This window comes from Bombus affinis, chromosome 6 (assembly GCF_024516045.1).
Source record: "Bombus affinis isolate iyBomAffi1 chromosome 6, iyBomAffi1.2, whole genome shotgun sequence".
In the NCBI taxonomy this organism is placed as follows: domain Eukaryota; kingdom Metazoa; phylum Arthropoda; class Insecta; order Hymenoptera; family Apidae; genus Bombus; species Bombus affinis.
Genome location: NC_066349.1, coordinates 9,334,968 through 9,358,254, shown reverse-complemented (window position 1 = coordinate 9,358,254; position 23,287 = coordinate 9,334,968). Strand labels below are relative to the sequence as shown.

Below are 23,287 nucleotides of genomic sequence, written 5' to 3'. Positions count from 1 at the left end.
AAAAATAAAAAGTAAAAAGTTAGTGTAAATGGCAGATTTCAGTGAATCTTAATATGAGAGGTCGGTGTCGGGAACCAGGGCCGGGTGAATATTAATTAAAACGTTTCAGTGCGACGACGTTCGTTTTTTAATTGCTCCTTCTAACGAAAGTGACAAAGTTGAGAAAGTGGGTCGTCCTTTAGGTTTTCTTTGCGATCGTAAATTAAAAATGACGAGATTTTTATTTTCATTCGGATAAACGCACTCCGAAAATTGAAAGTGCGAAATTGCACAGAATGCACGTAATATGGAAAAATATATAAAATATCCAAAGTATAGATAACGTTTTGTATAATGCTTGGTAGGCAATTCTCTACCAGAATACCAGTTGTTCTTTTATTATATTCTGAAAAATATTAGTTTGTACAAAAATCCGTAGTTTATCGATGATTATTATCAACATAAAAAATGGCCAGCACAATGTTACTAATACTAATGTAGCGTAGTTATCAGACACAAGTATGAATTTTAAACTTTTCTTCACCGACCATCGTATCTGCTCTTAACTCTCACATTTTACAGAACTGTATTTAGAATTTTGGTCGAATCATTTTGAAAGAATAACAAATTAATGTAATATATTTAAAAATTCTATAGTAAATATATTCTCTGCCACGCGATTATTTTATTTATATTCGTTGAGATCCTCGTTTTTCAATTTTATAAAATGAAAGACGTACGACAAAATAGATTGAATAAGGACAACAAGTATTTATTACTCGTAATGCATTAAAAACGATTCTTTCTCAAATCTCCAAAAATGAAAATGTAAAATCTATCAAATTTCCATCGATAATTATTAATTGGTCATTTTGTCTGTTGCGCATAAAATGAAGATTAATTAGATACGCTATTAAAAGCAAGGTTCGACAAACAATATCGATTGTGTGCACGATTCGCAGCAGCTTTAATTTAGGTCGAATAAACAAAAAAGAGAAGAAAAGAAGGAAGTAAAAAGATGGAATCATAGCGAAAAAATATGAGCAAGCATAACGCAAGAACGGGTTATCCAGAGAAGATAATCGAGGGCGTTAGTCTTTCTATTTCGCGGACGGTTTTAAATGACGTGGCACGCGACGCGATTTACGAGACGAAGGAAGAGAATTATCGAGAGTAAGGTGGCCTAATTTATGGAGTAATCTGCCGTCTAATTAATCGGCCTCGGGGTTCCCGGAAACACATCAGCAAGGCGTTACGTCGAGTAGCATAGGAAGAAGCCAGTAGGGTCGTTGACCGTGCTCCTTAACTGGTATATTTTCGTCATCCCGAAACGCGTAGTCTCGATGGGACTTTGAGTCGCTTTCGTACTCCGTTTCGAATTACGATCACCAGGATGGGTCATATTCTTTAAAATTTTTCACACAGATGCTAATATTGTATAGAAATGATTAAATAAATTTATTGTTCTATTATTCGACTAAATAATAAGATGCATAAAATGCACGCAGTATATAAAAATATATAAGATATAGAAAACATAGTACTTCAATCATTTGTCTCATTTATTTTAATCATTTTTTAAAATGATCTCCATACAAATACGAATTTTTACAAATCTACATATCTTTTCAAAAAATTTACATTATTGATCTCCGCTCGATCCACATTGCCGTGACGAAGAGGAATTTCAAGAATTTGCTCGATATCCTTTTTGCTATTATTTCTTCTCTCAATGAAATCCAAGTATCTTATATCACTATGAGAAACTATTTTCTTTTTCAAATGATAGAAATCCTGTTTCTAACTCTTCCTAATGTATCTTTCGTTACTCAACAAAGGAACAGTCAATGAACTAATTAAAGTGTCAATTGCAAGATCCTGGAAAGGGATAGGATACGTCAAACTTGGGCGTTAAAATCTTTCAACGATATCTCGAACGTGAAACAAATTCGAGCACGAAGAGTGCAGCTCGCTCTCTAGCGGTAACAAACAAACAGACGTATAAAAGGAAAAAAGCAGACGAGGTAAAAACGAGTGAAAAAAACGAAGTGAAGAGTCGCACAGCATGAACTAGATTCGCGCGACATTTCTTTTTTTTTTTCCATAAACATCGCGAGGGGCGGGTTTCACGCGTGGAACGCGTTGGATAAAATTCATAGGAGAGAAAGAGGAATGGAAAAAAGAGAAGAAAGAGGAGAGAGAAAGAGAGGGAGTACTCTCACCATGAAGCGTCGATGGATACCGAAGCGTAGTTTACATCGCGTCGGTGCGGACCGGTTCAACGACCGACACGGTTTCGCTTGCGTTCGAATACGAGCTACGTAGCGTCATGCGCCTCGCGATTACGCTCGCGATACTACGCGAGAAATTCCGTGTCGTTACCGTGGTCCAATTTCCGGCCGACCGACCACGAGTGAAAAGACGTTTCCTCCGGAGTCGAATGATAATTTGGATCACTGCATCGGGTTAATGATGGATGAATTTATGGATTTATGGATCGTATGGATTTTGATCGTAAGGATAATGTGTGTGTGGGTGTATCATGGTAAATGTGCGATTTTAGAGACTTTTTGTAGATTTTATATTATTAATACTATGTTGTTATATTCTACGGTATCAGGCTGGTTTAACGATAAACTAAACTTATTACATGAAAATGATTTTATAATAAAGTAATTGGTAGTAAACAGTAATATCAGATATCACAGAAATTTTGTAATTAACCGACTGATCGTAATGTTGATTGTATTTAATTATGGTAAAACGTGAAATTGAGGATCGTATAGATTTAATATATTGATTGTAAGTTTTGTTTACTGACAAATATGTGTATTTACTTTATTACAGTACGTGAGAATCGTTTCATGATAAATTACGTGTGATTATAATGTCGGATATTCTAATTATTTGTGGTTGATTGCGATACATCGTGAAATTGCTATGACGTTCCAACGTTAACAGAAATTGAACGATATACCGGGTGAGTGTCTTTCTATATACTCGTTTTCTATACAACTCTTTTTGTGTTAACGTTATCATACTTTTTCTATATTTTTTATGTCTGACAAGTACTTGATTCGCATGGATCTGCCGCGATTAATACATGTGCCTGAAAACGCGATATAGAAACTTCGTATTAATTAAGCGTAACATTGAAAAAATACGTTCAAGTAATTATATATGTTCGCGCGATTTTTCATTTGTGGTATCCCTCGGACAGGAAATAGAATATGGTTTAATATGATTTCACTTTTCCTGCAACTTTCTCGAATTAGTTTATATAAGTATCTCAGGTGTATGTAAATATCCTTAGCGTTTTAAACTTTACCATTCAAATTTCATTCTATTTATCGTCGCCGCATCGGAAGTTATCGCTGTACTATCCAGACAATATCAATGGATATAGGTCTCAATCGTATAAAAAAGAGCCATAATAAATCACAATTCATTTTCTCATACTTAAACAATACTTCCCATAATACAATAACAACTCTTCCCATAAAATTCGACAATTTACTGTATCGATCATCCATCCATTCTCCTATCATCGTTAATCCTTAAATTGTTCAACTTCTCAACATCTCGAAAGATGATACTATACAATTTGATCAGAAAATCGCCGGACCTCTTCGACTATCGCATCATAGTTTTCCTATCAGTGGTTAATACTGTACATATTTACAGAACATTATTATTAATTTCAACGCTTCTAGTATGAAATATAATTGTCAAAAAAATCTGCTCACCTAACAAATTCCCAAAAACCTACCTTTTGCCCCTTTTTAATACACTGTACGTACGTATCGCGTACGGTAAGTGGACGCGCGAAACTCGCAGAGTTCCTTGCTCGGAATCTGCGGACTGGCGCGGTCGTTGCTCCCTTGTACACGCTTCTACACACGTTCTCGCTGTCGGCTCACTCTCTTTTTCTCTCTCTTCTTTTCTCTCGTGACATTATTCCTTCTCCGTGCAGCAGCCGCGATTTTATTTATCCCCCGTCTCGGTCGTGCTTTTAATCCGTCTAATTGCGCCACCCTGTATCTCGTAAATTCACGGCAGGAACGTAAATTCGCGATGATGGCGCCCTCGTTATCGTTCGCCTTTCTCGCTGCTCTCCGGAAACCACGCGCTCGAGGTATTTTGACACGTGCGAGCCGGGTTCAGGGTTTGTTAGGCTATACGCTCCTTTTCTTTTTCTTTCTTCTCTTTTTGTTTTTCTTTTTTTTTTTTTGTTTTGTTTATACTTCCTTTCAATCCAGATGAATCGGTTCATAGGATTTGATGGCTCTTTTGAAGAATTTTTTAAGAAAGCTCTTTTTCTCTGTTTGAATACTGTTTGGGCGTTTCGCTTCTTCAAAGTCACTTTCGTTTTTTTCGGAGGGAGGGGGGTGGTGGTAATGGAAGTGGAACAGGCCTCTGGGCATATTTGTATTAGATAACGCTCGTAAATCACGCAACTGCGTAGATTTCAAAACAGAAAGACAATGTTAGAAGAATGTATTTACATATTCATTTTAGAATTTATAATTATTTACCTCGTCTGATTATTACGACACTAGCGAAGTATAGCTTTGCGATAAATAGAATATAAAGAGAATATGATAAATATTCTAGCAGAATAAAATACCCTGCTATTCATAGTTAGCTAGCATGAAAATACTTAAACGATATAAACAACGCAGTACGTTAATCTCGTTCTTTCTCGTTATGATATCAACATAAGAGAGAGATTGCAAATTATATCTCACATTCGTTCGTAAATCATTTTCCACTCTCCGAAGATGTATGATCTTCTAAAACCTAGATATACCGTAAATAACACATCACCAAGTTCAAACAGCTACATATCGTACGGTCGAATTGCAAAACACAAATATCAAGGAAAGTGACACTCGAAATGGATCATTCCTTGCTTTCGCGGTTTCCAAGCAATTTCTTCAAGCTGGCTTCGATGGGGCGCGCGATTCGCAAAAAGCCGATCACTTTCGATCGCCGAATACCATTTCCTTCGCTGGTACCAATGATCGATAGTTCGTTGAGGAAAGCGAAGATAAAAGAAATTCGCAGCGAACGAAGGATCGAGAAACGCGTGTGGCTGGCGCATGCTACGTGTCCGCCCCTTCATGCTCGTTCGTTCGTCGTAAAATACGTTTGAGAGCACGCCTAAAAATGTATCGAGAGCAGTATGTTAAGTACTCCAGCGTGGCCAGGGTGGGACAAGGAAGAAGGAAGAGAAGAAAGAGAGAGAGAGAGAGAGAGTTCCTGTGAGAGGAAATAGAGGGCCATAGAACGTACGGTGAACGAACTGGCAACTCGTTTTCGAACGGTAGACCGTATAATTGCGAGTGTTCGTCGCGGTTCAATCGACAAATGGGTCTCGACAAAAATCACGTGATATCTGTAATCGTGTCACGAACGACTTCCACGATAGCCTCTTTGCCTATCCACGTTAATTGAAACCACAAGTGTATCGAATGCCGGAGCTGATCGCCTGAAAATCGACGTCACATCGCCAACTCCACGCACACGCGTTGTACGTTCTACTTACGACAGACGACCATATTCTTTCTACTGCATCTATCAAGCTGGTCCATTTTATATAATACGTACGAACAGTATTTGTACATACCGTACTTATTTTCCAACGAAGCGTTTCTTTTTTTTCTTTTTCTTTTTTCTAGCAGGTCCTACATTTCGTTTTCACAGTATCAATTTTTCGTAGTTATACGAACGTACTAATGGCACGCAATTTATTATACTTGTCTGATCAAATAGTACGTAAATAGTGGTTATAACGAATAAGACGTATAAATAATCTTTGTAGCTAGTGAACATTCTTTGGTTCAGGTCATTGAAATATCGTCGATGTTTGAATATAAAGGAAATATTGGCTTGGCCATGTAATTGTTTGTTTGTTCGTTTCGCATTTAGAAGAACTTTATATTGTATTGTACTGGTTATGGGAATTGGAATTAACGAAATAAATAATGATCGATCTGAAACGATTCTTTAGACAAGCAATTATTACAGGCAAAATTGCCTGAGAAAGAAGAAATGAAACTGCCTTCCCTACGAAACATGTGACACGTGTTAATTTGATTTGCAATAGTCGTTGCTCGTCAATTATTAAACTTGACCCTTTTCAAGTATCGGAATACCACTAATAAGTTATCGATACGGATCTAATTAAATCTGATTTAATTCCTTTTATCATGTTCGAACAGTTTTATCACGCAGTAGTATGTTAGAAAAATAGAATTGACAGAATGAGACGAAATAACGAACAACGAAAGTTTCAGGCAGACACGAAATACGTTGGAAACGATAGTCCGAATAGATAGAATACCGTCTTATTCGCATGAGTGCCGATTCGCGACTGACAGAATTCGTGCTGCCCCCTCCTAAGATGATTCCCTCACCCCAAACAGGCGTCTCTACAGATATAATGAATAATTCTAAATATTAAATTTCCTTTTTTTTTTTTTCTAATAAATAATAATTCTTCGAAGCAACGCGTTTCTCGCCAGTAGCATAAAAATACACTTTTCTATGTCGTCGTATTGTTATATTCGGACTGCGAATGTTTACCGCATTATGAGAATAAGAAAAGGTATGAAAATATGGAAAATTCCACGTATTGTATTTAAAGCTCATTTTTCCATTTATGTTTGTAAAAATATAAATCGCACTCGCAGTTCAATTATGTGAATATAAGATATTTCATTTTAATTTCAAATCGAAATATAAGAATTTTACATTTAAATGAAACGTACTAAATGACGATTAAGCAAAGGAGCTTAAAATAGATGTATTTTTTCGCAATCACCGCGAGATACGTCAAATGTTAATTGTTCGATTTACACAGAATGCGTGAAGAGCTTCTATTAATAAGAAAAAAAAAAAAAAAAAAAAAAGAAATCCAATGACAGAAGATCGAAGTTCATGATAAATGGTTCTGCGATGTCGTCGAAACGGCTGTTCGGAAGTAACGAGATACAAATAGAACCCTCTCGCAAACGTGCCACTATGGAGTAAGCAGAGGTGACTGCCCCCGTATTAGGTCACATTTGCGCCTGCTCGAACACCGCCGCCCGCTTGCCGGCAGACGATTATGCCGCGTTCACAGGACCGTCGAACCTTTGACCCGTGACCAGCGATCGGTGATCCGTATTAACTGGCCCGCCTGTCGGCCTCGATGATACATCGATCGAGTATATCGATACCGGTATGCTCTTCGTGTAAAGTACAACCGATAGAAAAACGTAGTAGTTAATTAGTGCCTGGACTGCGGACATTTATGGAAATCAAAATTTTTACTGAATAATAATAAGCATTTACTAAACAAACAGAGTTTATGCATAGATATTTATGCATATAAATAAAGAGAGCCTATGCGGAGATTTTGTTTCACCTACTAAATATTATGTACCATATTCGATGAGCTGATTCACCCGATCCACATGGCTCGAGTCTCCCATGGGAGACAAAAGTGTTAAAGACTGCGTCTACGATTGTACTGATAGTTGAATTGATAGAAAATATTATGTTATTATAAAAAGCAGTAAATCATTCGAGATAAGATCAAAAAATAATGAATAATACATTCTATTTCTTTTTCAATTCTGTACCACTGCTTATATTGTCGTTCGTAGTTAATTTATTTCAACAGGAATGTAATTAATATTAACAAATTACGTGTGACTCGTGAACACGAGATTATATATGTATCTCTTCTACTACTTGAATTAGCAATGATCGATAATAATATATGGAAAATAATTTAATATTTCATTATATCGTTCATGGAGAAATGCTTAATGTATCGAGCAATGTCACAAGATCTTGGCATTATTTTTTTATCCGATCTTACTTTTAGAATACACTACGGAAACATTATTCCTCGTGACTATAAATCTATAGATCTAATTCGTAGGATATCTAAATTTCTAAAAGATAAAAACACCTTTGAAATTCTTTATTCTTCTCTTATTGTCAACTGACCGGATATCTTAGAATATGATAGTATATCTGATTCCCTTATTGTAAATCTCGCACGAGAGACATAGAGGGTGTTCGACACAAATTTTCAAGATTGCCTGGCAGATGTTGTGGGCACCCTATACCATTTACTTTCCGCAATGACGATGATTTTACTAGGAGCTTGGATCTTCAACCCTTGCTCTATAGACGAATCATACGCGATATTACGTTCGTATATAAAATTCTTAGAGGTTCTGTAACATGTCCTTCAATCGCATATTTAGCTTCCATAAATGTAGCTTCCAGAAAAATGTGAAATTACTTGCTCTTGTTCGAGCAACATCGAACCGCGTATGGATATCGTAGCTGTGTTAATAACACGACGAATTTCGTTGACTCCATTCATCGCAAAATCGATATACGATATTTAGCGAACCTATGGAATCTCCAAGATCCTCCTTAAGCCAGATTTTATACCTTTTCTATTTTAATTCTTAGTGTATATCCTTCTTCCTGCTTCTTACTTATTATCTTTTATTCTCTTGTCTTATGTTTTATTATCTTACCTATCCTCTCAGCTTCATATATTTTCTCGCTTGTTAAACGAGTTAACAAACTAATAATAAATAAATAGATGAAGAAATAAATATCATAAACCGATCATTAATCTCGTCGTCGATCTAAAGCATCACACGAGCGGACTTACCTATAAATACATTTGGTTTCCGAGTCGAACGCGATAGTCGGTGACGCAATTCTCACGTTCGCGTTATTAACGGTGAGCAGCGGCCGTGGAGAAAAATCTCGCGTCCCCGTAACTCGTTCGCGGTGAAAAAGCGCGAGAGTTGCCGGAGGTCGTTGCCACGCGGCGCCCAGAGCCCGCTTCGTCCCTCTTCCACTCTCTTCAGCCCCTTTCGCCGTTTCTCGCTCGCTCCAGCTGCAACCAGCCATCGCTTTTTCCTCCACCCGTAGCCTTTTTCACGAATTGATTAAACGTTTTCTTTATCCCGGGTTGCGTTTCAATTTCGCCACTTTCTAAACAGAAACGCGACTATTCGCCGCGCTCCAAGAAAGAAACCGAATAAACCCGGGAGAAAGTAAATGCAGATCGGGCAAATGAAATTCTAACTTTGATTTTCGCGATTGGAAAATCCCGTGTATATAGTTTCTCGAGGATTAGACGTTTGTAGGGTTGCTTTAAGGGTAATCGAATGGAAATTATAGGCTGTACGTGTATCGTATGTGATTTCTGCACGTTTTCGTAGAAGAATGATATTCTTGGAATTTTAGCTACTTTTCAGGAATTCAGCACATCGAAGACCGAAGATGTAAAGCATCATCATCGTTTGAACGATTTTAAAGCATGATGCGTTTCTTGAGAATTTCGTTTTCTGAAACCGAAGAATTATTCCAAATGCGAAACAATTTCTACATTAATCTACCACGTCAATGTATTTACTCCTTTTAAGTTAGTTCCTCTATAGCGTAAAGCAGTTTTCGATTTAGTTTTTAGATCGATCGAATAGCAGCTGTAATTATCCTATGGTTGAGTTATCGATAAAATGATTTCTATATCATCTTCAAAATTAGACAGAAAATAGGGCGCAGAATAAAAACTTCAAGAAATGACGTTTATCGCGTACCTCGTACGATAACCAAAATGTATGCTCCTAATATATTAACAATTTCATTAAGATCCGCATTCAAATTTGCAACTTACGATCCACACGAAATACCAAACTTTCTGCAATGTGTTCAAGTAACGTTCACGCGATATACTCGTATATTCTCAAGACTTTACACACAAGTACATCCTTCGTACAATTCACTAAAATTATAAATGATCAAAAAATCAGAAATTTCATATACTACGATCTACTGTTTGTAAATCAGTCACCTAACACCGAGGCTCAAACACTTAGCATCATCGATCAACGATCACTGAATCGATTACTCGGTACTACCATTTACGGATGGCGATGATCGAAGAAACGATGTCATCGATGTTGGTGCAAGGACCAAGACCGCGAGTTCACCGCGTCAAGTTCAAGCGACGAACGACAAGGGGTTAGAGGAACGCTTGGCGAACGCTCGAAAGAACGCGAAACAATACGTTATCAAGTCGGGTGTGAGGCTCGGACGAGAGGGGGACGAGCTCGGAAGAAGAGGCTCGGGCGCCGTGGCAACGACCTCTGCCACTCTCTCGTCGCGACGCCCGCGCCAGCGGCTGACCAGCGGCCCGCACTTGCGCTGAATAGTGGCCAGGCCGTTGACACAGGCCGTGCTCTCGTGCTGGCTGCTGAAACGGCGACGAGAGAAAGAGAAAGAGGGAGAGAACAGCGTGCACCCGCCACTGAAAAAAAGTTCGTTCTCGGTTCGCCAAAGGAGACGACCGTGATTACTCAGGGACCGGCCATCGAGGTCAATCCTTTCTTACGCCGAACGAGGGCCGAAGATTCTGCACGAACGATTCATCGCGTACACGTGTTCGCTGATCGTGTTTGCTTCGCGAGTAATCAAATGTCTCGTAATCGTGGAAACGGGAAGGAAATTGTACGTTGGAGGTTGTCGAAGGTAGATGCATCGTAGAGAGAGATTCGTGGATGTTGAATTTTTGCTGAACGAGTAATTCTATAACGATTAGAAAATAAGAATGATTTTTGAAGTATAGGTCTTTTCAGGCCTGGACATCTTTTGGCGAATCGAGATTTCGTTGAACTTTGATAGAGCAGAACGGGATATTATTTCACGGTCGAATTATTTGATCATTTAATGACGATATTATATAAAATTTGTATTATATAGTTATCTCTGTCTCTATTGAATTATACAGCTGTTTCATTGTAAGTCTGATTTGCGAGCCGTAAGTCAGCTATAAGACAGAAAGAAGTTGGAAGGTGAGATTTTGGTTAGATTATCGATCTGATCCGATTTGCTGAAAGAGGTTTAAAACTCAGTCGTCAGTCCGAAGGAAAATTTTCACTCGAGAGTTTGTGCACGCCGATGGTTCGCAGGTGATCGAAAAACATCGACGGTGTCATACCGCAAACAACGGATGTGTAGAGACACCTGATATTCGTAATCACCTGTCGACGGCGTTATCGTCCGGCTGGTGTCGCAATTACTAAACTGAAGCTTGGTAACATCGACGCCGTGCTCGTCAGTGTCTGATTTCCTGTTATTCCGACAGCCACCGTTTCGCCTGACGATGTATGACACCGGCGACGATATCCAACGGCGAGCATAAGTCCATGAGTACACGAGCCCATCGATGTTGTTTAGTTATATCGATCGAATGAATCGATTGCACGCGTTGTTATAGCGTCATGCGATGAACATCTAGTTGATCGGCCAACAATACCAGAACGTGCCACGTGTTTCGTGTACGAACAGACCGTTAACTCTTCGTAGGCAACCTGAATCATTAGTGTCGAGCAAAATCTCGCTCATAAATTTCTCTGAATCGAATTTTGATCTTCCTTGAAAAATTTTTCGAACGTTTAACTTAAAAACTGACTGTATATCGTAGCGAAGATATCGTTAGATATTCCAGAATTTCATTGAGTTTTTTGCAAGTTTAGAACAGCCAAAAAATTAAACGTAGATATGAATGATTGAGAAAATATGCTTGGCCACGGGTGATTGAAAAAGATAAACGATATTTATATGGCGTAATTCTAGACGTCATTATCTAATGAAGGCAATTGATGTAGAAAGATGTCGTTTGAAGATTACTTCTTCAAGTTCTAAACAATTTAACTTAACGATTTCCGACATTTTTCGATCTGTACAGAAGCTAGCGAAGTTTGATGACAATGCTCGATAACTCGTTTCTAGTTGGTTGTCCTTGTATTTTTTATGCTAATTTGGAATAATTTAAAGGATTGATTGTATAATGTTCCAGTCAAGGATTTCAAAGAACGCGTGTATCGCATGCTTATGCTTGATAAGTTCAACTAATTGTAAGTGCTTTTACATTATCATTGTATAATGAGGAACAACCATGAATGATTCAAATATACATATTACTGAAATCGGAGTTAAGCGAATTGAGTGTCATTGAATAATTAAACGAGTATCAAATTGATTACTTTAGACATTGTTCTTTACTATTATCATCAGTGATCTGAGGCTACATAGGTTTCATACTAACTTAAAAGCAGTAGCTCATATTGTCTATTACCTAACAGTTACCTAACGACTATTACCTTATCTATAATCGATTATTTTTTATTGTCAGCTGTAATGATTACGCACGATTGTAAAACGTAACCATATCCGAATGATTGTAAATATATAATCACTGGTAATTACTAACTAACGTAATTATTCCAATCTGAACTTTATTACTATTCCATTATACCATATCGCTGTATATAAGTTTCAGAAGAGAATTACATGCTTACCTAACGACTATTATCAATTACTATTTATTACCATCGATAATGACTAGTTCGTGTGACTACAAACGTGAAAATTACCGAAATTGCTGCCTAACCGTGACTGTTCGAATCTAAATCCAAATATTACCTAAGTCTTATTTCACATTTTCGTTACATACGATAAACATTATCATAGATATTCTCGCGACAACTTATCCATGATTTATGAAAGTTTGAGAATACAAAAAACGTGATTACGCTCGAATGACCACAAGCACAATTGATAATTATTGAAAATTGCTAGGTAACCGTGATTGTTTGAATCTAAATCGAAATATTACCATCTTACTCTATATTTTCGTCACTTACCATAGACATTAAGATAAGTCGTAAATATTCTCACGAATACTTATTCACGATTTATGAAAGTTCAAAAATGCAAAAGACGCACACGTGATAATTACATTTTCATGAGAACCATGTCTATGCAGATCTCAATCTGAATATTCTTAATATTACCATTTTATCACTTTGTTATACACTAAATTTTGGAAGATAAGATAAAAAAGAAAAACGTCACTCATCGTTTCCAGAAATGTTGAGAGCAGAAACAAGAATATCTCATTTTTATATTGCCATGAAAATGGTTGTTTCGATCTAAACGAACAAATACCATTAACATTACGATCGTATCACACCCTTTTATTGTTCACAAAATTTTACAGGACAGTTTCACCGTTTGTGTTACTAGTAGAAAGCTTCGAAACAAACAAGAAAAAAAAAAAAAAAAAAAAAAAGGAAGAAAGCAAAATATCATCCACTTTTCATTTTCAAATATCATCCAAAATCAATCAACTTTTAAATCGCCCACGAAAACGTACTGGGTCTATTAACCGCACTCGCCTGAAAATAACCTGAGGTCAAGAACTTCTCGTAATAATATCGTAAACTAGCGTAAACAAGAATTTTAATCAAACGCAGAGAAACTGTTAGACGGACGTATAAATGATGTCGATTTCATAACGGAATCTAAAAAATCCAAGGTCCACCCTATGGACCGACGAAATCAGCAAAATATTCTTTTACTTCCACGTGCCGGCACAAGCCGCGCAAAGATGACGAACACGAGACTGGAGAAGAAGAGCAGAAGCTTCAAGCGTTCGGAGCAACCTGGCCTAGGTTTTCCAATTTAGGATGAATTAACACTAAAATTACCGAAGGTTAAAGTATGATTTAGAAACTTAACAAAATGGAAATTGTATGATAAAAAATGATGCAAATTGTGGCCTTTTCCTGATCAAACAACGAAGACACCTAATTATAATTTACATCAATAAGGTGGTAGTTCCACTTGCCAGTAATTTGTATAAATGAACAGAAACCAAATATTTTTCCAAAATTGCTAGGAATTCGCAGTCAACCAACAGTTCCTACCAATGAACTGCTGTACCTTGTTTCCTTTCCGATAAATACGACGTAAATATTAGAGCTTTCCAAAATGTTTCTCATGGCTACAGATTGCTCGATTAAACGCTGTATCAAATGAAAATTCAGCAAACCGTGACCATTCAGCAAACGCGTGAACATTTTCGAGGAGAAGGAAACGAGAGCAGGACAAAGAAAACGCGAGAATAAGCCAAAGGAAGTCACGTTGACAGGGCCCGGTTCAAGGCCAAGTCGTCCGGTCACAGTTTCACGTGGGAGCCACGCAATACGTGATTCGATTAATTATTTTTCAGGTTCGTCTGGCCGAGCATCGCGTCTCTTTCCGTCTTTTCTGACTTCCTCTTTCTTTTATCGTCTCCTATCTTTTTCTATCCGAGGCCACCACCACGTAATCGTCTTACAGCTCGAGCCTCGAACGCGGAACGCGGCAAAAATAACGTAATTTATATGCCGTGCGGATAAGACCGGCTTTGCAGTGTCCGAGCTGAAGCTGACCGGGTCGCCCATACGAAGTTCAAGGTCGCTGGATATCGGAGATACCGGGATTTTTACGAGCGGGAAACCTATCGTGATGGATGAGCATTAGTAGAGAGAAGAGCTTCGTTGGTGGATAATTTTCGTGGGATGGCCTTCGATGGCGCCTGGTCGGGCCGAGAATTTACAGTCCAACCTCCGAATTAATCTTAGAATATAAACGATATTCGATATTCCTCTAGAACAAACGTTCGTAAAATTTATGATTTATGACTTCTCTCGGATTTTTATTTTTACGACACGATATTCAATATTTTATCTAGGTTAATAGAATAATACGTGCTATTCGATATTGCCCTAATCGTAGATGCTGAAATTTATGGTTCTCTTCTCAGTGTTTCTTTTATCGTGTAATTAACGAAATAATTTACAGTGGGATCTCCGTTATTCAAATTAATTCTGCAACACACATTGATGTTCTTCTAAAACTATAACTAAGCTTACGAGTGTATTGTAACGAAGTAATCTATAAGACGGTAATAGAGCGAACTGTATTAAAGTTTACGATTTCTCTTCGGATATTTGTTTCTACGATACGATGTTGCATATTTCATGGTTAATATGGTAATTATTCTACGCGTCGAATCTTGCAATTAATATTTCTAATTATTACAGCTATAACGCGATTACAATTTTTAAGAGGCGAGTTTCAAGTATCGTTTTCGTTTGTTTCCACCCACCTTTGAGGAAGTTTCATCAGATGTTGTAAGGTGCGAGATGAACACAGGCAATCAGATATTACTCGAATGGAAAGAACCACGTTGTGTTTTCAAAACATCAGATATCAAACTACGCTACTACGCATATCAATGGTCGTAACGGCATAGATAATCGCGTAGCATCGCTGTTTTGCAACATAACGCCTTATCAAAAGCTAATTACAGCTGACGACACGTCGAGTTTGTCCCTGACTGATAGAAAGGTTGAAGGAATAAAACACGGAAGAACGAGAGATACAGTTACGACAATCAGATACAACGTGACTTGCAAATTCGTTTCGACTTTCAGATGACAGATTCTAATTAATCGAAAATTACAATTAATCGCCGTATTTATCCATTCGAACGTTAGAACCTCGGATCTAAGATCGATCTGATTATTTTAATTGTGCTACTCTTACAAGTAATTCTAGGATTACATAATTCGTAAAATTCACGTTATACTTACGTCTACAATACTGCTATACTATCTCTACACTATGCTATATTCTAAACTCTCGAAAAATCTGAGAATATTTTTGAGAACGAATTTTCAAGCTGTTCTTTCAGTAAAAATAAAGATTCAGAAGAAAGATACTCCATTCTTGAATTTCTTGTGCAAGATTAATTATCCGCCTCTGATATACATACAATAGCGATTATGCATAAAATACGGTGATAAATAAAGAAAAACAGCAAGATATTATTAAATTTAAAAAACCAATAATAAAGCAACAACAAATAATAACACAGTTCCAATGGATAACAAAGAGAAATAATCGAATTAATCAAAATCCAATAGGTGACAAAGGCAAGTAATAAATATAGCAAAAAGAGGCACGTGATACGGTGCAAGGACAAAGGAATTTTTGCTCGACGAAATTAAAACAGCGGCGGGAAACGAAACTCTGAGAATCGTGTGTCCGGGATGTTCGTTTTTATTGTGTTGGCAAATAGATGTTTGTATTAAAACTAGTTGTTGGCAGGAAGCTGAGCGTAATGGATTTACAGGTGATCGTTTTTTATCTGCCGAACGAGATAACCTATGGCTAGATGCTCGCGCCTTTACACCAGTGGGAAGAGAACGCGATTACGAGCCAATTAAGAAATGAGATTTACGTGGGAAAAGCTTAGGCGAGCGATCGCGCCCTCATGAATATGCAGATGACCCGTAGAAATTAATCGGTCGAGTGCGCATGACACCGCGTACTTGCAGTAGTAAAATTGCAACAAGTACGAAATTTTTACAATTTCCAGTGATCCCGTTATCTTGTCCTCTGAAACTTATATGCGCAAAGGTGATATATTTCTATGTTTACTATGTGGTTTCATGAATAAATGTATCGTGTTATATAGAGTATAATATGTGACCATGATACAGTTATGGTTACGATTATGAAGATTAAAATTCTTGACAAAAGTGTTAGGAAGATATAGTGGAAGCAGTGGTGGTTTGATTTCTTTCCTTTTAGTCACATTCATTTCACTCGGCTTTCAGATACAGATAAATGTTGGTGTTTTAAAAGAGGCTTCAGACGTTGATAAATCTGCGTGGTTTTTATAGTTCAGCAACATTATTAAATCGTCGTAGCAACTCGATGTGGAATATTACGTTATGTAATAATTTTGTTCAAATTGTACACAAGGAAAGTGGGAATTCTAACGAATCTAAAATGTTTTTTACTATTTTTTCTACTATTCGCATTTACTATTTATAATATTTATTGTATTTTATTATTGTTTTGTACTATTGAAAAACTTTGCTCAAAATCCTCATTCAGAATATTCTTCATGGTCAAACCTCTTCAAACACGTTCAAACAATGGGCATTCCAAATCTCAATTCTGTTTTAAATATATTCAGACAATAATTCGATTGAGAAATTTTTCCCCTTGACATTGTAGACGAGAAATTTACGTGATCTGACAAATTTGATAAAACGTCACGTAATATCATTCTTCCGGTTGTAGTACGTTTTCAATCCGTGTATCTACTGTTACAATCTCTGAATCTTTCTAAACGCGATTCAGCGGCCATTCTCCGGAGAGACGTTATTAATAAACGTCATTACGACCGTGACGTAACGTGTTGGCCGCTGCAACAGGTTAGCACAGCCGAGTCCTTTACAGTTACTCGGCGCAGTTCGTTGCATCCTAACGGAACCGCCGCTGTTCCGGAAACGTCGCGAAGGATCCACATCCGATCGCCTCGATTGCGTCACTCGCCTCTGTTGCGGTACTCGATCAAATTTTATCCCACGTTTCTGATTTTTCAATGTTATATTTCTAGCTTTATATTGGAAAACCATTTTATCTTTGATTCGCAGGTTCGTGATTGAAGAAACACGTTTTAAATTCATTTTTTATATTAAAGCTTGATGATACGCGTCGTATCAAATTTCTATATAACAATATAATACTAATTTTAGAATAGAAATATGCAACGAAACATACGTGCAATTAATTAACGTCCAAAAATTAAACATCGACAATTACATATTTCATAACGATGAAAACATGTAGCAAAAGAGCATGATTTTCTTTTAACTGAATCAAATGCATCGAAATAAAAGAAATTACACGTTGATGATGTGTAACGTTAATTGGAAGAAATAAACGAATAATAAAATTCGATATAATTCCTACAATTTGAAAAGTGGTGCGAAATTTTGGCTTCTGGTGTATAATAAATCATATTCAGTCCCGAAATGTTTGGATCATTGCGAACGTAACACGGTTTCTATCGTGGTTTTTAAACAAAGTTTACGATTACGAGCGTAAAAATAGAGAGACTGACCGGTTGATTGCTGGCATTCGGCAAAGCAACGCAGAATCCTTTTCCGATGGTTGTCGGCAGAACGTTGATTCTACGAAGAAAATCGATAAAACCGGTCACCTCGGGACGAGCTGTGATCTCGAAGCAAACTGCGCCCGTTATCAGCGATACCCCCCGTGTTCTAGGAAGCGAAATCGCTATCACCGTCCTTGGACGGCAAAATGGTCGACGCAACCGACACGTGCGTCGTAAAATCAACATTCCGACTGTAACCATTGTAACCGTTTTCGAACCTTAGCAAGGTGTATAACAAGGTTTACGATTTCGATGATTTAGTTTTGATGAATGTTCTTCGCCCAAAGAAACTTTACTATTCCTATGACTATTTTATTTTACTGTGTTTATACGATCAAGATTTATCTTATATATCGTAATCCTCGTTTTCAGTTTCACAAGTCATAATTTCTGTTTATTTTTCTATTATTGTTTTCATTCGTCGCGGTAATAGTTTTCCAAAAGCAAAGTTCGCGAGGAAGATGTAATTTCGACAACGCAAGAATGTTTCCTTTCGACCAAAAGAATACTATCGCCTCTATTATTGTTATTTTATCCTCTTTATTAGCTTAAAGACCATTTTGTAAATTACTAATCGTTGTTCTAGTAAACTTAATAAATTCCGTTCATTCTCTTTGAAACGTAACAACCTTTACGGTCCCAAAATGATCAGTTGGAATATTACAAAGCACTTACGAACATATAATATGAAATCTTTATATCGCAATTTAATTCGATTATTCATCACGCTCGTATGTAAATTACTAGAAAACTTTTGCCAAAGTATATATAATATTATATTCTCAAGTTATAATTGTACGCAAAATTAATTTCGCGATGACTGTTTCTACATCTGTAATTAACAATAAAAATTCTTAAAGAGTGAACAAAAAGTAATAAATGGAAATTCGATATTAAAAGATGTTTTTCCTTTGGAACGATTAAACGATCGAAACTCTAAAACTACAATTCTTCGGTAGGTACAAAGAAAAAGAAGAGAAGACAGGCACCGACACTCGAAGTGAAAAAGGAAAGATATGCACAGACTGTGGAGCAACGTGAGCCGCGAAATAAGCGAATAGACGTGAAAATGGATTCTGGCGTTAAGTGGAAACGGCCGGGAATGTACAGACGGAAAAAAGAATGGAACGCGCTAGCAAAGTGCACGAACGGTGGCTATCGTCGAAGCAGCACACCACCTTCGACCTCGTAATTGCTTCCTGTTACAAAATCTTGGCTTTGAATCAAACCTTTCGAAAATGTGAGCAATGCAACGAGAACACACAAGATATCGTCCGTGCGAGTTTACAACAAGAGCAATAATCCTTTTGATTGGATCTTCAAGGATAAGTAAAATATCTTGTTGGCTATTCAATTAATAATGAAACAGATTCAACACCATCAGAATTTTAGAAAACTTGTACATAATATGCTTGGAAAAAATGTTCTTATCGATGTACATGTTACAGCCTATCTCATTCCTCAGCCTGTAAATTACATGATTCTCAAAACTTCCAAAGAATATAAAATAATTATCACAGGCCTAATTGTCCAATTAATATCGTCATTTTCCTCTCCGTCTGAAATTCTTGCGAATGTAAAATATTCAAGTTTCTTCTAATCCTGCCTAAACGCAAAGAAGAAGTTACAAAATTAATCGTTCGATTAAATAATACGCTATTTGCCGATAACAGAATTGCCATTTGATATTTTTACCCCATTCAACTCACAGCAAATATTTCCAAGACCACGTAGTAACTACCAAACCATATCGTCGTCCATAATAATACGGTCCTTGTGTTACATCGAATGTCTGGACACTTAATCTGTCGCGATAATCCCAATGGGAATTTGGTAGGTGGCCTTGGTAGAACGCGAGGGAGCTTCGCGTCGTGTATTCTTATCTTCTGTCGTTTCGATCCGCGACACGTTTCGATCCGTGATCGATCTAATCGCACGTGGTCGATGTTCGCGCGACACGAGGAGGTCGATCTACACGCGCCGAATTTTCAATCTCGGGCGTTCGTCATCGCCTTTTTAGCGCCGACCCGGTGAAAAGGACGTTCCACGTTCGCTTCCACGGGCCTGCGTTTACGATCGTGACTACGACGATACAAGGGAAGGAGGCATAGAGAAAGAGAGAGAGAGAAAGAAAGAGAGCCGCGAAGGGGCAGGAGACGAGGTGACGCGACCTTGCGCGATTCCAACGATTCGACTAATAATAATACCAAATCGTTTCGCAAATGCCGCAACACGCGCCACGGAGTTCCATCGTTTTCTTCGCATTTTGCTCCTCCTTCCGCTTCTCTTCCGCGTGGCTTCCTTTTGCACGTCTACCTTCTCGCGCTCTTATCTGCTGTAATATACTTCGTGGATTTCTGAAATTGCTTGAAATTTTATTAACACGTTGACTGGCAACTTCAAATATTTCATCCTGCAAATAATTTTATCATTGGTAGCTGATAAAATGAAATTTCTCCTATAGTCCAGAGAAGTTCGATCTGAAACGAATTAAATTAACGACGATCGATAAATAAAATTATATCATACTATAGCACCGTTATACAGTCTATCTCCACTGTTCGTCGAATATCTTTCTACAAACTTTGTCAACAATGAGAACGTGAACAATGATCACGAAACCAGCGCTGGATTTCCATTTACGGACGAGATACGAGAGAACCTCATGGTCGTTCGTTGAAAAATCGTAAACAAAAGTCGGTGGACTCCCATGTGGCGATAAAAATCGCCAGAAACCACGGTCACATGATAATAGAGGCTTATTACGCAGCACCAGAAGCTTGTGACTAAGGCGATAAGCTAGAGAGTATTTTTAGGACAGATAGATGAGACGTTTATACGATACACATCGTTCCGACTCACCAAGTGGGCAAAGAAAGAGCAACCGCAGTCAGTGTTAGAGACAAAATGGATGGAGCTATGCCTTTGTTGACGTTTCTATTGGATTTTTTTAATGAATTATGTAGTATATATATTATTGAATCACGCTGTAAGATTATCGTTGGAAAAGTAGGCTGTTGTAAAGCAAGTGCTGTAAAACTGAATAAAACATACTACATAGTACATATACATAGTAATGAATTATTCTAATGAAAAATAAAGAACGTGACAGGAGATTATTCCGCAAGTGGGCAGCGTAGAATAAAATCTGTTCGTTCGAAGCATCTTCTTCTTCGACGAAGAAAATATAAATGAAAAGTTTACTTTACGATGTAGCTTTTTTAAATAGAAGATGCATCGATAAGAGAACGAATAAAAAATCGACAAATTCGAGGCTGTTTCATCGTATGAACGGAACAAACGATGAAAAGCTATTGAAAACCAGAGGACGCTCGCTTGCTAGACGATAATTGGTGACCGTTTAGGGCTCGTACTCATGGAAGGCCTTGGCGTGCCCGAGTGGATTACGTGGCTGACTTCCGGCGTTTTTTCGTGGGTCAATCCTCGCGAGATCACTCCATAGGGTCACCTCCAGGCTTGACCGATGGAACGAATGGAGAACGATGACTCACCTGGGAGAAGATGATGGGCTATTAGCAGTCGACGATTAAAAAGGCTTCGAGGATATCCAGTCCGCGGAATTCGCTTGTTTCCAACCGAAACGATTTCTTTTTCTCTTCTTTTTTAACGTTCGCTCGGTTTACGAAAAGGAGAAAGGACGCTGTTGCGACACACGATATTTCTTTCTTTCTATGCTCTCCGATTTTTTACACCTTCTTCGTTTCCTCTCTGGTTTCTATGCTTTCCTCTTTTTGTCAAGACTTTCGAATGCCTCGAGTTCTCGGAATATTTGGTTTAATATCGAACGTTTAACTCGAAGGTTACGCGGTTGTCTGTGTCATCAATAATCCAGAAACCGATAAATATGCTTATGACAGGGAACGAGGAAAGGGAAACTCATGGAAGGAGTGATGTAAACGATAAAGTTCAGTTTGAGAAAATTGTGACTGGAGTTTAACTTCGATAAAGAAAAGTGTCATATAATAAAGCTCATTAAATAAATATGGGTAATACGAATTTTACTGTAAACTTTCTTTCCTTCTTCCATGGAAAGAATGCGCGTGTATTACTTTTTCATTGAATTTCTCCACTAATAATTTCATTAAAAACCATACCATCGTTATCGATAAATAATCGTTAGTAAGTTTTTCCGCAGAATCATTCCGCAATTCGATATCTCATAAAAATAAAACAACTCTTACAGAATCTTTTTCTTTCCCTTTCCATTGCAAAGATTGTTACTTACTGGAAGACTATTATTAATTTTCCACGTCAACTACACGATATCAACAAGCACCAAATCTCTCAAGTACTTAAGGATTTTTATTTCTCGAATTCATAAGAAAGGGAGATCTCGAAGATAACGTTCGTGAAAGATAATGTCAATACTTTACACTCATTTTATGTTCGTTTGGTATCCCCAGTCGATCTGAACGTCAGTTGATAACGGAGATCCTCGCCATTTCGATTGCATAATCTACGTGGCATTATTTTTTGCTGGATACGCGCAATAATGTTTGCAACGTAATAGCCAATAAATACGTTGACGTCAGGAAAGTGTTGCGTATTTTGATCCTCGCCGATATACCATCGATATATCGAGTGGTTATCTGTCGCGATATTTCCTGTCTATGTGTATATAGATCACAAGGTGAGGCTGAAGTTTGGACCGTCATATTAATTCCAAGATCGAAATGATGCAATGACATGCAATTCAGCGCATATTCTTTCAACGTTAGACAGTCGAACAGACTGTGTACGGGATGTTACATGTAAAATATCCGCGAAATTTAATCGTTTCGTTAACGTAATGATTTAATAAACAGATGCAGAGAATTGGGACCCTATAAAGCGTTTCAGCGTCAGACGAATAAGAAGGATGGCATTACGTCAGAAATAATTAAGAGTATTACGGTTCTCGCGAGTGTTCGTTCTTTTTGAAAAAAATATATGTAATACCTGTCGATCGATATCATCTTGAACATTTATGGCATAAGTAATATAGTTTACGACGTGTACATTTATTTTTCAATCGTCAGAATTATGTCGTGAAAGTACGATAATAGAAAGTATGTTTTTACGAGAAAATAGAAATTATCTACAGCAATGGGCTTAATGAATAACGACGAATCGAGGATTAATTAATAAGAATTTTAAATTGATTGAAAAGTCGATTAAAATTAATTAATACAAACTTTTAGTCGAAAAGTTTGGGGAAAAAGAACGAATGCCTTTTTAATAAAAAGATCTAATAATTGTAATATGCCTAACGTTAATTTGCTAACTGTTAAGTTAATTAATAAATTGAATTTAACATCGACTTAAGTTTCATTTAAGAGTCTCTCAATCGAAGAAGCTGGTAGGATAATAGTTAGAGCAAATGTTATAAAAAACGATCTACGATACAAACTGGTTATC

General features: G+C 37.4%; 2 long non-coding RNA genes across 2 annotated transcripts; one reads left to right on the top strand and one right to left on the bottom strand.

Annotated features, from left to right (window-relative positions):
• Positions 1 to 3,491: 3,491 nt before the first annotated feature.
• LOC126917908 (uncharacterized) lies at positions 3,492 to 18,484 on the bottom strand. The gene is made up of 2 exons (XR_007711125.1): positions 17,816 to 18,484; positions 3,492 to 4,436 (listed from the first exon to the last, which is right to left on the bottom strand). It is a non-coding gene; the product is annotated as an uncharacterized LOC126917908 (long non-coding RNA).
• LOC126917904 (uncharacterized) lies at positions 16,707 to 19,395 on the top strand. The gene is made up of 2 exons (XR_007711116.1): positions 16,707 to 17,345; positions 18,829 to 19,395. It is a non-coding gene; the product is annotated as an uncharacterized LOC126917904 (long non-coding RNA).
• The last annotated feature ends 3,892 nt before the right edge of the window (positions 19,396 to 23,287 follow it).